Below are 18,163 nucleotides of genomic sequence, written 5' to 3'. Positions count from 1 at the left end.
GGATGAATCATTGTTGATATCACTATATATTGATGATATTTGTAACTAAATTTTCTTTCTTTCTCTCTCCCACTCTTTTTATTTATTTATTTTTATTATAACTCCCAACAACATAAATGGTCCCTTTATTAATCATGACACAAGAAAAAATGAGATTACCAGTTAGGAGGAATTACAATTCTGTGATTTATTGATTTTTTTTTTTTTTTTTTATAGATGCATAAAAAATTTAGATTTTAATTATTAATGTATATAAAGTTTATCACTGATGTATATAAAGTTTATCACTGATGTTTATTTATTTATTTTTTCTTCTGAATTTACACTAAATTATAATTTTCTGTACTAGTTATTCTAGTCATATCCTTGCCCAAAAAGCATACGAGGCACAACATCCGAAGTGATTATTAATCTCGTTTTTCATTATTATTATCAGTATTATTAGCATATCTCTTCACCACTAACCACTTACCATATTACAGAAGTGTGGGGATATATTTTCTGAATATCAACATGTGGCATAGTGACGTCGACGTGTCAGCTGAGGTGTCACGTGTCGTGGTAATTAAGCCGAGAAGATATCGGAGTTGCCGAGGTTATTCCCGAAGATATCGGAATCCGAAATAAGCAGATAAGGGACAAGAGTCCTAAGGAAAAGAGGGGACTTAACCAAGATAAGGATAAAGCTCTTAGGGAGTTTATCTTTATCTCTTAAAGAGTCCAAAGTAAGCACTAAAATTGGAGTTCATAGAAGTCATACTTCAAGTGGGACTTGGATTGAGTACATTATAAAAGAGGGGCACCCCGTGGGTTTAAGGTATGCAATTTATGTTTTGAGTATTAAGTTTTGCACTTGATTATCTTTGAGAGATATACTGACTTGATCGTCGGAGTGCCCCCGGGTGGAAGAACCACCGCCGGAGCCTTTTTCCTTCTGTTTCAGGTTACTGAAGCCATCTATTCTGCCTGTGCTCACCAGTTGATCACTAAGTAAGCAGTGTGGTCAGATTTTTACCCATACAATTTGGCGCCGTCTGTGGGAACGAAGGAAGAATAGATGGCCAGTAACGGACAGCAGGAAAATATTGGGGATGACGCTCCCACTGGGAATGGCAGACCAATTGACCTTGACATTGAAGGAGACAACCACAATACAGAAGCCCGCGACCAAGGTCACAGAGAGAACGACGTCACCCCGGAAGGCGACACGTCAAAAAGGACAAACCAAGGAAAGTACTACAATGAAGATAACCTCCAGGTATGGAGGGACAGGTGCCTACGGAGGGATGATGAAGTAAAAGAATTAGCGAACAAGCTGGCAGACCTTCAGTCAGTCGTCAACTTCATGATGCAAAATAATGTTATGCAGCCACCATACCCGCTACAAGATACGCCGATGCCAGCAACCAACGCCCAGAGGGGCGGAAGAAAAACAATCCCTGACGTCCCTCAGCATACTAGGAGCGGAAGGCATTCTCACCGGCCTTCCGGGGAAGTCGGACGAGAAGAACCGAGGCAAGAGGAGTCCCGAAAGACGCACCACACGAAGAATCCAGAGCCCAAAGAACATCGGCATGTTCAAAAGCAAGCACTCTGCTTTGACACAACCCATGGAGAAAGATCCAAACGGACCCACCACGAGGACGAAAGCAGTGTACCAAAAAGACTAAAACCCAAAGACAGCCGAGCTCCAGGGAGGAGCAAAGAAAACCTGAGGGACTACCTCAAAAGGAGGCAGTAGAATGCTGAAGCCGAGGTAAACTCCCCAGTAAAACCGAAGACAGCCTTCTCGGTGGAACTGGACAAATTCGAACCACCAAAGAGATTCAGCATGCCGAGGTTCCAAATTTATGATGGCAAGTCAGATCCAAACTTTCATGTTGGACTATACTTGAATTCAATGGCGTTATATAGCGGGAACGAGCCGTTGCTCTGCAAAGTATTCCCCTCATCCTTTGGGGAAATTGCATCTGATTGGTTCCATAAATTACCAAAGGGAAGCATAAAGACATGGGAAGGCCTGGCCGAGATGTTTGTGGCCAGGTTCGTGACCAACAAGCTGCAACCCCTGAGGGTTGATGCTTTGATGGCTCTAAGAATCACCAAGGAAGAAGGCCTTAGGGCCTATGCGAAGAGGTACTACGAGGTGTTCAACCGAATACCCGAATGCAACCAAGAGGTAGCGGTCGTGTCTTTCAAAAACGGCCTGAAAGATGACTGCCCGCTACGGAAGTCTTTGGCAAAAACATTGCCAAAAAGCATGGAAGAACTCATGGCAAGGATCGAAAAGTATGCCAGAGCCGAAGAAGATACATCAGGAAACAAAGAGATAAAGCAAGAAAAGGGAAACGGCTCGCCGAAGCGAAGCCGAAGCAACACTGGACCGACCAAACAAGAAACAGAATTGAGAAATAAACAGGCGGTAACAACGGTATTCCGGATCCCAATCCATAAAGTCTTAGATCGGATTCGAAATCAACCTTATTTCAGGGCTCCGGCAAGAGCACCGGGGGAATTCATGGGAAGGAACGTTGGTAGACGTTGTGTCTACCACAATGAAGAAGGGCACCCAACTCAAGGTTGCAGAGCCTTAAAAGCACACTTGGAAGACCTAGTAAGACAAGGCCTTCTGAGGGACCTGGTCGATGAGGCCAGAACAAGGGAAGAACATGCAAGGTTGCCTCAAGCACCAGCAGCACCCCCTCCCCCAGCACAGCTACCACAAGCAGGAGAACCAAGGGTGGTTAATGTGATCCACTTAAGGGTCAACGAAAATGAAGTCAGAGGAGAGACCCAGAGGGTAAGACATTTACAGCATATCTACCAAGTCGGGGAAAACAGACATCGGCCAGAAGAATGCCAAGGGCCGATGATAGCCTTTACTGAAGCCGACCTAGAATTGGTCCAACATCCGCATAATGATGCCTTGGTAGTATCCCTCCAGGTTGGGGAGTGCCAAGTAAAACGCATCCTAATAGATCAAGGCAGCTCCTGTGACATCATGTATGTCAGATGTTACAAGGAGCTAGGCCTTCACCCTGATGACTTAGAACAATCCAGCGGCCCGATGGTCGGCTTTAATGGAACGCCGACATGGCCACTGGGTGCAACAAGCTTGGAGGTACAAGCCGGCACTAAGAAGATCCAGACGGAATTCCTGGTAATTGACACACCCTCACCATACAACATCATCTTGGGAAGGCCGTGGTTGCATGCAATGAGAGCAGTTCCCTCAACGTTGCATCAACTACTACGATTCCCAACAGAGCATGGGATTGAAGAAGTCAGAGGGGATCAACTACAAGCAAAAAATTGCTCCATGACAGCAATGAAATCCACCTGTAGTATACGGGAGCCAAGGAACGCAGAAGTTGAAGATGAGGACATGGAGGTCCTGGAAGACGTCGGGAAAGAACCAGCCGAAAAGAGCGAAGAGGCGCTAAAAAAAGTTTTCGTCCAAGAGGACGACGAAGAGCGTTTCTTTCTTCTCGGCTCAGGCTTAGCTAGAGAAGAAGAGAAAGAACTAGAAGATTTCTTAAGGGCAAACATAGAGGTGTTCGCCTGGACACCTTATGAAATGCCAGGCATTGACCCCGAGGTCACTTGCCACAAGCTGAATGTCGACAGATCGGCAAAACCTGTGATTCAACGAGCCAGAAGACCGACGTTGATGCACGTCGAAGCAGTAGAAGAAGAGGTAGACAGACTCTTGGAGGCCAGGGCCATCCGAGAAGTTCAGTACCCAACATGGCTGTCCAACACAGTAGTAGTAAAAAATAAGAATGGCAAATGGAGGGTTTGTGTAGACTTTACCAGCCTCAACAAAGCTTGCCCCAAAGACAGCTTTCCTCTACCCAAAATCGACCAACTGGTAGACGCCACTTCAGGACATGAAAGGATGAGTTTTTTGGATGCATACAGAGGGTACCACCAGATTGCCATGTACCCTCCAGACGAGGAGAAAACCGCGTTCATCACCCCTAAAGGCCTGTACTGTTACAAGGTAATGCCTTTTGGGTTGAAAAACGCAGGAGCAACCTATCAGAGGTTAGTAACAAAGATGTTTAAGCATCTGATTGGCAAAACAGTAGAAGTCTACATCGACGATATGGTCGTAAAGACAAGGGAATCAAAGGGTCATCTTGCCGACCTAAAAGAGGTCTTCCACATACTCAAAAGACATCGGCTCCGACTCAACGCCTCAAAATGGCCTTTGGGGTTGGATCAGGTAAATTTTTAGGATTTCTGGTAACAAGAAAGGGCATTGAGGCCAGCCCAGACCAAATCAAGGCCATCCTGGACTTACAGAGTCCGACATCGGCAAAACAAGTTCAAGAGCTTACTGGAAGGGCCGCAGCCCTAAACAGATTCATCAGCAGAAGCTCAGACAAGTGCAGACCCTTCTTCAACCTGGTGAAAAAAGCTACGGACTTCCTATGGACAGAGGAATGTGAAGCCGCCCTAACCGACCTAAAAAAGTACTTGACCACAACTCTGGTTCTTTCCAACCTAGTACCAGGGGAGGAACTGTTTTTGTACTTAGCAGTCTCAGAACACGCAGTCAGTGCAGTGCTAATCCGAGAGGAAAAAGGAGAACAAAAGGCTGTTTATTATGTAAGTAAAACTTTGGCCGATGCAGAAACAAGATACCTACCACTGGAAAAATTAATGCTAGCCTTGGTAATGGCTTCAAAGAAATTGAGCCATTACTTTCAGGCACACAAGATTGTGGTCCTAACAAAGCACCCACTGAAGTCCTTGTTGCAACAAGGAGACTTAACAGGAAGGATAGCAAAATGGGCAGTAACACTGGGCCAGTTTGATCTAGAGTTTAGACCGAGAACAGCAATAAAGGGCCAAGTTTTGGCCGACTTCGTCGCAGAACTCACACCTGAAGCCATCACACCTCGGGCTCCGTCGAGCCAAGATGAGCATTGCCCCAACAAGCAAACAGAATCCCAGTCAAAGACAAAAAAGCAAGAGAAAGAAAAGCTCAGACCATGCAGCATCTACATCAGCGATTCATTCAGACTATTCGTCGATGGAAGTTCAAACCGCCAGGGAGCAGGAGCAGGAGTACTGCTGATATCTCCAGATGGAGAAATTGTAGAACAGTCCATCCGCCTGGGGTTCAAAGCCTCCAACAATGAAGCAGAATATGAAGCATTAATTGCAGGGCTAAAGCTAGCAGCAGCAGCAGAGGCAGACGAGGTAATTGTTTTTTGTGATTCACAACTCATTGTTAACCAGTCAACAGGAGAATTTGCAGCCAGAGACGAAAGAATGTCGGCATATGCAAAGGAAGTCATCCGACTGGCAGCCCTATTTCAGAACTGCAGATTACTCCAAGTTAGCCGAGATGACAACACCCACGCCGACGCGTTGGCTAACCTGGCCAGTTCAATTCAAACTGGAAGAACAAGGACAATTATGATCGATTACATGTCGGCCCCAAGCATAGACAAACAGAGCACTAAACAAGAAGCAATGTGCGTAGACTTGGGACCAAGCTGGATGGATGCAATCATTGCATTCCTAAAAGAAGGGAAGCTGCCAGAAAATCATAAGGAAGCACATAAAATCAGACTGAAGTCGGCCAGATTCAGCCTAACAGCAGAAGGCCATCTCTACAGAAGGTCCTTCACTGGACCGCTCTTAAGGTGCGTACACCCTTTGCAGGTTGAAGATTTTATCTACGAAATCCATGAAGGAATTTGTGGAAGCCATGCTGGGGACAGATCATTAGCCCACAGGGCCATTACCCAGGGGTATTGGTGGCCCTACATGCAAAAGGATGCCGAAGCCTATGTGAAGAAGTGCGAACAATGCCAAAGGTTTGCAACTTTGATACATCAGCCAGCTGCTGACCTAAACCCAGTATCCAGCCCTTGGCCGTTTGCCCAATGGGGCATGGATCTGGTTGGACAACTTTCCCAAGCAACTGGACAAAGAAAATACTTGTTGGTAGCAACAGACTACTTTACAAAATGGATAGAGGCAGAGCCTCTTGCCAAAATCCGAGATGTGGACGTCAAGAATTTTATATGGAAAAATATTATCACCAGATTTGGGATTCCAAGAGCAATAGTTGCCGACAACGGAACACAGTTTGACAGCAAACTCATCAAGAACTTTTGTGCAAAATTCAAGATCAAGAATTATTTCTCAACACCAAGTTTTCCCCAAAGCAATGGGCAAGCAGAAGCATCCAACAAAGTAATTCTGGATGGAATAAAGAAAAGGCTGCAGGCAGCAAAAGGAAAATGGGTAGACGAATTGCCCAATGTACTTTGGGCATATCGGACTACGCCGAGAAGATCAACAGGAGAATCCCCCTTTGCCATGGCTTATGGCACAGAAGCAGTCATCCCATTGGAGATCGGCATCCCAGGGATCAGAACCCAGGGAGTAGAGAATGGCACCAATGACGTACTCTTAGCCCGAGATCTGGATTTATTAGAAGAACGAAGAGAAAAAGCTGCCATTCAGCTTGCAGTATACTAGCAACAGCTTGCCAGAGCCTACAACAAGAAGGTCAATCCAAGAGATTTTCAAGTCGGTGACCTAGTCCTGAGAAAAGTGGTCGGAAACAAGAAGGACCCTAGGGAAGGCAAGCTTGGCCCAAACTGGGAAGGACCCTACAGAATTTCTTCAATATTAGGCAATGGAGCATATCGGCTTGAGGACAATGAGGGCAAAGCACTGCCCAGACCTTGGAATACTTGTAATTTGAAATTTTTCTATCATTAGATGTACATCATATTTTGGCCGATATCATCAATAAAGTCCTTTCAGAATTCTTTCAACACACATGATTGTGAAAGTTATGCATTGATATTTATTGAAGACATAATTAATGTGAACCCAAGTCAAACTCAGGTTCACATTGGGGGCAAAGAAAAACCAGAGATTATTCCTTAATTCACTTGTTGAAATTTGTAGCAATTTACAAGTTGGAATTAAGCTGATTCCTTATCTTCGCTTGTTGAAATTTGTAGCAATTTACAAGTTGAAGTTAAGCCGAGATTATTCCTTAACTCACTTGTTGAAATTTGTAGCAATTTACAAGTTGGAATTAAGCTGATTCCTTATCTTCGCTTGTTGAAATTTGTAGCAATTTACAAGTTGAAGTTAAGCCGAGATTATTCCTTAATTCACTTGTTGAAATTTGTAGCAATTTACAAGTTGGAATTAAGCTGATTCCTTATCTTCGCTTGTTGAAATTTGTAGCAATTTAAAAGTTGAAGTTAAGTTGAGATTATTCCTTAACTCACTTGTTGAAATTTGTAGCAATTTACAAGTTGGAATTAAGCTGATTCCCTATTTTCGCTTGTTGAAATTTGTAGCAATTTACAAGTTGAAGTTAAGCCGAGATTATTCCTTAATTCACTTGTTGAAATTTGTAACAATTTACAAGTTGGAATTAAGCTGATTCCTTATCTTTGCTTGTTGAAATTTGTAGCAATTTACAAGTTGAAGTTAACCCGAGATTATTCCTTAATTCACTTGTTGAAATTTGTAGCAATTTACAAGTTGGAATTAAGCTAATTCCTTATCTTCGCTTGTTGAAATTTGTAGCAATTTACAAGTTGAAGTTAAGCCGAGATTATTCCTTAATTCACTTGTTGAAATTTGTAGCAATTTACAAGTTGGAATTAAGCTGATTCCTTACCTTCGCTTGTTAAAATTTGTAGCAATTTGCAAGTTGAAGTTAAGCCGAAGTTATTGCTTAAGTTCTCATAGCAATATGTGGGTTGTTTAAACCCTAAGGAAGATGCTTAAACACTTGTTGAAATTCTAGCAATTTACAAGTTTATGTTAAGCCGACATATGATCACCAGCCGAGGTATACAAAAACTTACAAGATGAAGTAAAGGCTAAGTATATCGTTTAAACACTTGTTGAAATTTATTTACCACTTAGAAAATTCTACAGTATATGTTAACACTTGTTGAAATTTGTAGCAATTTACAAGATTGCAGGTCAGTATTTTGCCGAAGTAAAAATTTTTTAGTTATACCCGAGGTATGTAACCCCGAGAAGATTGCACAAAGGATGCAACATGAGGAAGCATACAAAAATTTCTAGGTATAGAACTATGCAGAAGCAATCAACAGAACATCACAAGGTTAAAAAGCATCTATAAGAAGAGCAGTTGCAGTTACACATTGAAAAAGTTACATCGGCCACAAGAAGGAGTTTTTCATTATCTAGAAATTAAAAGAAAGTACAAAGTACAAAATGCAGAAAAAGAAGAGAAAAGTACAAAAGATGTTATCAAGACTCTTCAGTACTAGCAGCTGCAGGGGTTGGGACCTCGGACGACTCTGGAAGAACCTCCTCGGCAACTTTTTCCGCTTGTATCTCGGCATCAATCTCTGCGATTGTTGTTTCTACACTTCTTTCTATCAAAAGAAGATCGGACGATAGCTGCCCAGTGACAATTTCCTTGGTTGCTCCCTCAACCTCATCACCCTCCTCATCCAAGGTTAAGACCATAACCTGCCCAGCAGGAGGAGGGGACTTGGTTTCGACGGCATCCTTGGGTTTTCTCACCAAGGCTTCTTCATTGGTTTCCTTATCTTCATCCTCGGCATCAGCCTCAGACTCTGATTCACCTTCAGGTGGAGGTGGAGGAAATGGTAAAGGAATAGCGTCGGCCTGGCGCAATGGTGAGTCAGCAGGAAGATCAAGCTTCTTTATCAGGGACATCCAACCAAGAGAAAATCCCCTGTTGCATGCCTGCCTGACTTGAAGTTTGTAGTCCTCTGCGACGTCAGCCATGCCCTGGGCATAGGCCTTTTCGTCGGCTTCTTTGACTTCGGCCTCTTTGGTGGCCAGAGCTTGCTGAAGTTCTTTCTCCGCCTGGGCCTTCTTAGCCTCAACATCTCTTTTCTCGGCCTCAGCAACTTTTTTCACGGCCTCGGCAGATTCGGCCTTCTCAAGAGCTAAAGTTTGGGCCTTAGTAGCCGCCTCGGCCTAATCTTCCAATTTTTTCATCCTTAATTCCAGAGATCTGATCTCCTTCTTCATGGAAGATGCTTCCCTCTTCATATCAACCAATCTTTGCCGGTTTTCAAAAGATTGCATTGAAAATGAATGAGCGTGCTGAATGGCCTAAGGAAAAACAGAAGTGTTAGAAAATATTTTCAGTAGGAAACAGAAGGAAAAATCGCAAGTGCAAACAGGAACACTTACTTGAACGGAGTGTTGGAGCATGAGAGCGTAATTCTCATACTCACTAAGCTTAGCATTTCGATCCAAATCATTTGGAAGGAGAAGAGCAGTGCTGAGGGCGACACCAACGTTAATATCGTCGGCACTTTCACTGGCCATGATAGGCCTATCCTCCAGAGTTAGTTCAGGAGCCCATGGAACGTCAGGCTTCTTTGACGCCGAGGTCGTCGCGGACGATGACCTTGGCCTCTTAGATTGTGTAGACCCTGAGGGTTGGCCCTCAGCAGACCTCTTGGTGGCAGCAGAGGTTGATTTTTTGCTTTCTACTAGTTTAGAAATAGGCAAAGCATCCTCAGCCTCGGCATCTATAGCCTTGGCCTTGGGCTGAGCCTTTTTAACTCTCTTTGGTTTTGGTGGGAGCATTGATTGCGTTGGTGCAGCTTCGACATCAGTTGGAAGGTCGGCAAGAAGATCTTGAACGACAGGCCTTGGACGAACCATCTCGGCAGTCTTTACAAGTCTTCGTCGACGTTTACGCTCCGGAATTGGTATTAAGTAGGGGACCGAAGTTGATGGAAGATCGGCTGGGTCAGAGGTGGATCCTTGATCTGTTCGGGACGAAGAAGCGGTTAAAGTTGTAGCAGTAGGTGGAGACAAACTCTTTTTTTTCCTTTTTGGGATGTTGGGCAAAGTGGATTTATACGTAGGGATAAAGTTTAGTAATAGTGGGGCTTTTCGTTTGTGGATTGGAAGGTCAAGGAGTTTTTTCAGATCTGTTCCTGGGAAGAAGGATTGGCGGAAGTTTTTCGGTGGCTGATGAAGATCTGCATGACAAAGAAACAGATGTCAGAAACAGAAAGTATTAAAGACTTAAATAAAAACAACTAAGTGTTGGCTCAGGGCTCTTACCCTTGCCCTCTGAAATTGTTCGAGGAAGAGGGTAGAGGTGGACATCTTCGTCTGGGCCAAATTCCCAATTTCCCGACGCAATAACAAAGTCATCTCCAGCCCCCTTGTTGGAGTCTGGAAGGTCGGCTACAATTTTAAACTGGGTGGATCTCGGCTTAAGGTAATAAACGAAGCCCCTATCCTTCAGGTTGAGGGGACACATGGTATAGCAGTATTGAAGGTCGGCCAGGGTGATTCTAAGATTTTCCTGCCTAGCTAAAGCTATAATACCGTTAATCACCCTATATGAGTTAATAGTAAGTTGCATGGGGTTCAGCCTGTAGAAATAAAGAACTTCACGAAAAAGGGGATGAAGTGGAAGCCGAAGACCACATTCGGTAAAAACTACTATAGGAAAAGGCATTGTATGATCTGTGGGCATGATGGTGTCATTATCCCCAGCTAGCTTAAGGTGAACATCGGCTGGGATAGAGAATTCTTGCCTGAAGTATTCAAGTTTTGTTGGGGTATTTACCCTATGCCTCCACATACCCATTATGTCAGCTTAAAATATGTTTTAGAAGATGGGCGTTTTTAAGAAGGGTTACAAGAACCTCGGCAAAGATCTAGGAAAGGGCTGATAAGGCTAGTTTCAGTTTTCCCTAAATTTGAAGGTTCTACGCACAAATCCCAAACCTAAGAACTATAAAGATCAAGATCGAAGGCACAGATCTGGGACAGATACAAAAAAGAGAAAACAAAGACGAAGTTTCAGATTCAAGAACAAAGATGGACTATCAGAAACACGAAGGATACAAAGGGATAAAGGTCAAGAATTATGGCAAGAAAAATATTGAAACAGTACAAATGTTCAAAATATGGGAGAAATCGAGCAACAAAGAAGTAATGGTAAAAGCGCATAAAGAGAATAGAAGAATTAAAGGAAAGGGTTTTACCAGAACAAATGAAGCCGGAGCAATGATCGCCGAGCTCAGGAATCGGTTGCAGCAGCAAAGGGAGCTTCACAAGAATGGGAGATTAAGGACAGTTCCAGAAGAGAGATCGAAGCAATGGCAGGTTCGAAGAAGAGAAAGTTTTTAGAGACAGAAAGAGCAAGAAACCAGAACGGAAAAGTGAAGGAAAAGTAGAGGCAAAAAAGAGTTTTGTCAAAAATTTGAAACGGCGGCAAAATTAGGGCAATTATTACGCCTAGAGCAATGCAGGCGTCAGACGGCGCAGACAAATGACAGACAGCTTTCAGGCGCGTCACAGACACGCTCCAATGAAAACAAAACACGTGAAAAGGAACGGTTAGAAATGCATGACAGCTCATGCGCGTAGAAAAGTACGATCGAAACCTTGTTCTCCGAAGAGAACACATCGGCTGGAAGAGGATTATCTCGGCTAAACAGTTTTTGAGCCATTACTCAGAAAAGAAATGTTGAAATATCGGTATAGGTTCCATCACCTCAGAATGCCGAGGTAATAGAACCTAGGGGGCAGTTGTGGGGATATATTTTCTGAATACCAACACGTGGCATAGTGACGCCGACGTGTCAGCCGAGGTGCCACGTGTCGTGGTAGTTAAGCCGAGAAGATATCGGAGTTGCCGAGGTTATTCCCGAAGATATCGGAATCCGAGATAAGCAGATAAGGGACAAGAGTCCTAAGGAAAAGAGGGGACTTAACCAAGATAAGGATAAAGCTCTTAGGGAGTTTATCTTTATCTCTTAAAGAGTCCAAAGTAAGCACTAAAATTGGAGTTCATAGAAGTCATACTTCAAGTGGGACTTGGATTGAGTATATTATAAAAGAGGGGCACCCCCGTGGGTCTAAGGTATGCAATTTATGTTTTGAGTATTAAGTTTTGCACTTGATTATCTTTGAGAGATATACTGACTTGATCGTCGGAGTGCCCCTGGGTGGAAGAACCACCGCCGGAGCCTTTTTCCTTCTGTTTCAGGTTACTGAAGCCATCTATTCTGCCTGTGCTCACCAGTTGATCACTAAGTAAGCAGTGTGGTCAGATTTTTACCCATACAAGAAGGCACTCTGGGGCAGGATTAGGGTACCTAGGCCTATCAGAACAATAGTCATAGTTCATATACTTGTTTTTTACATTCTCATATGCATTTTGTTGAGTAGAGTCCAATGTCCAGTATTTGTCTCCATTCCACCAAAACTTAGAGGAGTAACATTGTTGAATGTTACTGGAGTCTTGAGCTGGGCAGCCATCGATGTCGAAACCTTGGAAGTGAGCTTTGAATGGTGCTTAAGACCAGTTGGTCTTTGTTTGGCCACCATCTGTTGCCCAACTATCCCCATCCCACAAGCTTGCCTCCATTTGCATTGGTTGTGTTGGGTAGCTTACTCCAATGTTTGTGTTGTTCTTGAATACTCTAATTGGGATGTTGTCCACATAAAACCTAAATACCCAATGTTTATAAACATTAAAATATCAATTAATTAAGTTCAAAATTGCTATCTAGTAAAAAAAATTACTGAAAAAAGTATTCAGATTTAAGTTTGGAATACACCCAAATCTCATCATGTTGGAACAATCTTCTATGTAAATAAAATAAAATGAAACTAAATCAAACCAAATAAAATAAATAACTTACATAATTTATTTTATCAAACCGAATGAAAAATAAAAGACCAAGTCGAGTGTGTGACACTCTATCCTTAAGACAGATTTGCCCCGCTACGGTGTTTACGGTTAAGTGGCGTTTATATCCCAAGATACAATGATCTTCACAAATTTGTAGTAACACTCCAAACAAATTTGTCCGGCGAACTAGAACTTTGTATTCTATACTCTCTTTAATTTTATCTAAAACTAGAATGAAGAATAATGCACCAAAAGAGCAAAGCTGGACAGCAAAAGGAATTTTTCAGACTGATTTTCATATTGCCAAATGCTGAAACAGATCTGGAATTATATAGACCTAAACAGGTACAAAATTTGAAGTGAACAGATGTAACAGATAACTGCCCAGTAGTTTCTATCTGTTGGTAACTGCTGGACAGATTTAAATCTGTCTGGCCGGAACTGAATCTGTTCGGGGTTCAAACAGTTTTGAACTGTTTAACCTGTTTGAATTTCGGACTGGAAATGGACAGAAAATAAATTCAATTTTTGGCACAAAATTTTGAATTTTATTTCATTAAAAATTTCAATAAATTTTATTCAAAAAATCAATATCAGAACCAACCTGACCCAAACCTGGCACGGCTGGCTAGTCGGCGGGCGGTGCGAGTGTGTGTGGTGGTTTGGGTTAAGGTTTACTTTGTCAATAACTTCTCCCTTGGGGTGTCCTTTAGGGCCCAACCCAAGTGTTGTAGTCTAGAGATTATATACATACACAAGCTTTCTTAAAGTTTCAATGTGGGACAACCTATTTCAAAGAAGAGGACTGATTAAGACCCCCTCAAAACTCCCACCCCCACCAGTCCCACACACACGTGGGGGTTGGGGATTGGGAGAGAAGAAAAAAAAAAAAGAAAAAAAAAAGAATAATGGACCAATCAAAAGCAAAGGGAGCGGAGGAAAGGGGGTCTTAAACATTTTTGTTCAAAGAAACCCATATTTGCTTCTTTAACTATTCATTTTATGAACCTGAAAACGACGTCAACTTTCTATTCACTTATAAATGGTTTTGATGAACTGTCTTCACCGTGACTTGCCATGCGGCAAGGAACAAGTCACCTTTTCGAACCCACTCCCAAAGACGTTTGGAGCCCACTCTATTTTGGACTCAAAGTTAGCCCAAAATAAACCTTATAAACCAAAATTTCCAACATATCAATCCATACATTTTGAATTTTGAATTTTTTTCTAGATATGTTCCATTATCACATCGATGCATACATTTCAAATTTTGAATATTTTTCTGGATATGTCCCATTATCACATCAATCCTCACATTTTAAATTTTCAATATTTTTTTAGGTATGTTACATTATTATTACATTCAGAATGAATCAAATTTTAAGTATTTTTCTATTTTGTTTTCTAAAAGATTGGATTTTCCCTACACTCAAAATGAATCTAATCTATTCAAATCATGAATATTTTTCGTAGAATGTAGCTTTGCTTTGCATGGTTGATTATATATATATATATATAGAGAGAGAGAGAGATGGATGATTGTTCCTACACTATCTGATGTTGGTTCCACAGGATCTGATAAGTATGAAAATCTGCTGTAGGATCAAACCAGAGATGGAGCCTTTGCTCTCTATTCCCTTGCCCATTTGAGAACACATTAGTTTGTAACGTGCAAGGTTTTCCTTCTCTGTTCCCCAAGAACTCGAAATCTAACTTATCATGGTTACTTGTGTGTGAAGTCAGCTGCAATAAACACCAACCTTTGAATCACAAACCTTTTACTACTACTATAACAGGAGCTACATATGTGGCTGCTGATACTTTCTTGATTAGTCACTAGTTTTTTTTTTTTTTTTTCAATAGAATTTAGGTAAGATTATTAATGAAAGACGAGATATGAAGTCGATCATTACATAGAAAGCTGTAACAACTCCTGCAGAGTCCTTGTCTGGTAGCTTTGTCCTCATATGAAAGAACCCAGATCCATAGCTTAGCTTGGAGCCAAATCCAGACCCTATCAGGCCACACACAAGCATAAAGTAAACATTTAGAGAGAGAGAGAGAGAGAGAGAGAGAGAGAGAGAGAGAGAACCAGGATGCTATTTTGCACCATAATATATGCCTCAAAGAAACTATGAGGAAGTGTGCACTTTCAGCATATATACTGGGGTTAGCTTATTTTGCATGAACAATATTAGGGATTATGAAAAAAATATTATAAAATGTATTATAAAATTTTTCATCCTTTGATTAGCGTGATATTTTAGGAAAAAGTTAGGGATCATGAAATTTTTTTCATGAAAATGATCATGAAAAATTTATGATCCTTGGATTACTTTGATTAGTGTGTGATGCTTTATTCTAAGTGTAATCCAAGGGTCACAAAGCTCTCATGATTATTTTTATGAAAGATTTTTCATGATATCTAGCATTGCTAGATATTTTATTATATGTATAATCCAAAAGTAGAGAATTTTTCATGATCATCTACATAATATTTTTTTCAAAATCCCTAACATTACTCGTTTGGCATTGTTTCATAGAAGAACCTTACGTTTCATGCATGTTTTGCAAAATTGGGTTTGACAGATGTCAAAGCGTTTTGAACTTATTTAACGTAGTGCTCAAATATGAGCTAGACTTTTTCTATCTGTCTAGCACTGAAACACCAAGTGCAGAAAAATTATTGTCTTGGAGAATTTGAATTACATGGCGACCCAAAATTTTAATATAAACGAAATGTATCAATAATTAAACTAAACTGTAATTTTAAAAAAGTTATTCCATGCGGGAGATGATGAGCCCGTTGCTAAGTGTTTGGTACAATTTTTGTATAAAACTAATGAAATAAAAATAATTTAAATAAATTGAAAAAAATTAATTGTTAAGAAACAAATATAAGTGTTTTCAGCTTGTAAGAAAGAGAAGTGATAGAAAAATCAACCCGATGAACTGTCCATCGAAAGCTGAATTTCTCTTCCTTGGTTTAGAGACAAGACATGATTGTTTCCCCATGTAACATAGTAATTCTCATCAAAGCTATCATCACTGGCTCTAGCTCTACCAGCCACCCCAAGTAGGACACATATAGCAAAGAAACTGAATATGGATAATTCCATTTGAAAACAGATATACAACTTCCTAGTATATTGTCTTGGTTATAATTTACTAGTCTTGGAGTATATATAATAGAGAGAGATGGTGACATCATGACTTGGTGAGTTTGTAGAGTTTGATTAGTACTGTCCATCTTAGAACATTGTAGCCGACGATTCAACTGAGGGTATTATTGTTATTTATTGATATAAACTCTATCACATTGTTTGATACAATTTATATAGGGTTCTAAATTCTTGTTTTTTAATTATTATTTTAAGAGTCTGTATCACTATTTAGTATAACTTTCGCTTACAGTTTATTAAATAAAAATATCTTAAATAACTTGAAAAATACTAATTATTTGGAAGTTGAAGGAATGATACTTTTAATTTTTGTTTTTTAATTATCATTTTTCAAAGCCATTAAAAATCTACTTGTATCATTTATATTTATGTACTTTTTTTATTATTATTGTTATTATTATTATTATTTTTTTTAAATTTGTGATTGATTTTCTTTCTATTGTGATTTAGAAAAATGGGTGGGTGCTCGAATTTTGTGGGTCGAAATTTGGGTCGAATTCGAAGAGAGGGAGAGAAGAGAGGAGAAGGAGAAGAGAGGGAGACGGGGTGCTGGTTCTGCCGACGTCCTCGTCGCCTCGCCGTCCTCGCCGTAGCTCCGTCGCCTCGCCGTCCTCGCTGCAGCACCGCCTCTGCCTCTGCCTCGCCGCCACACCTCCGCCCCTGCCTCAGCCCCGAGTTTGTTGGCCCCCTCCCCTCCCCTCCCCCTCCTTCTCTTCCTCCCCTCCCCTCCCCTCCCCTCTTCCTCCTTTTTCCTCCCCTCGTCTTCTTCTTCCTTCTGCTGAAAAAAAAATAAAAAAAAATACAAAGATCAAAACGACGTCGTTTTGATCTTTCGACCCATTCGACTCACGAATTTTCAAGCTACCAACCGGGGTTGTGTGATTTATTCCGCAACATGACCTTCCAAGAAGCCATAAACAATGAGTGTGTGAGAACCATCGTCACTATATAGCTTCCCCAGACGACATGCATTGACTTCTCGGATATATCTCCATAACAAACCACATCATATAAGGGCATGTTTGGAAACTACTTAAAGAAATGGTAACAAACCAAAATTCTTAAATTGCTAGTAATAGAATCATAATGGCCAATTAAGAAAAATCACATTTTTTTTTTTTTTTTTTGTAGTGGCTGCTGGAAGTCATCACTATGTCAATTTTTAAAGGGCAATGTTACATTTATTTAATTTTTTACTAACAATTTTATTAGAAAAAGCACATTTTTAAACATCATTGAGCGTTTAAATATCATTACTTTTTTAACAAGTAATCACATTTGATCTCTTGTATTTTTAGTTAGATTATTAGTATGTGTAGAATTATTCATTCTTACACTGGCTTGACTAAATTTGTGTCCAATTTGACACATTATGAAGTTGTTGATTGGTTTATAAACATTCTTTTCAATTTTTTTTTTAAATGTTTGTTTTTAGTACATAGATTAACAATTAAAGCCTAAAATAATTATATTTTTTTTACAAAAATATATGTAATTATTGCAAACTTAATAACGAATATTCTCAGAACACTCGGTATCAAATCTTTATTTCAAAGATTATATACTTTTAATCCATTTCTTTAATCACCTATTGTACATTATGTAATAATCGCTAATATGGATGTTGCGAAAGGACAATATTGTCCAAAATGTACAAGTTCAAAGTGAAGGAATTTTTTCAATCAAAAATTTAAAATAAAAATAAAAAAAGTATAAAAAAAGTGAAGAAATTTTCCTTCTTTTCCTAGTCTTGATCGCAGCTGATACTGGCTGTGTTCGTTTAATTGTTTTTTCAAGTTAAACATCATAGGCATGACTTAATGTGGGCCAGCCCATTATGGGACTTACATCAGTGGCTTTGGGCTTGGGCTGTCTTACAAGTATCGTATTTGGGCCCCACACTTCCGTCAATAATATATATACAATTTTTTTACGGTTGCGTTATATATATCAATTAGTATAAACACTAGTATATCAATTAGTATTATGTCATTATTATTGATTTTACTTGTTATACAAATTATAAATATTTAAAATTTTTAAAATTATATCACATTATTTATTAATATATTAATTAATACATATAATGAAAAATGCTTGGGAGCACTAATTAGTGCTCCCACTAATTAGGTGGAAGTGGGTCTCGTCATTAATGATGTGATGTTTTGGTCTTAAAGTTATATTTTTTATTTTTTTTATTTTTTTAATGTATTAATGCTATTAGTGATAATATTTTGAATGGGATGAATCATTGTTGTACATATAATACTATCCTATTTTTTAATCACCAACCCGATCGATCTTA

The 18,163-nt window shown here is 40.2% G+C and overlaps 1 pseudogene; it reads right to left on the bottom strand.

The window, feature by feature from the left end:
* Positions 1-12,088: 12,088 nt before the first annotated feature.
* Positions 12,089-15,795, bottom strand: LOC114281231 (xyloglucan endotransglucosylase/hydrolase protein 2-like; annotated as a pseudogene).
* Positions 15,796-18,163: the final 2,368 nt, after the last annotated feature.

This window comes from Camellia sinensis, chromosome 14 (assembly GCF_055761805.1).
Source record: "Camellia sinensis isolate YWXY chromosome 14, ASM5576180v1, whole genome shotgun sequence".
Classification (NCBI taxonomy): Eukaryota; Viridiplantae; Streptophyta; class Magnoliopsida; order Ericales; family Theaceae; genus Camellia; species Camellia sinensis.
The sequence above is the reverse complement of the archived record's forward strand: the minus strand, read 5'-3'. Positions and strand labels throughout refer to the sequence as shown.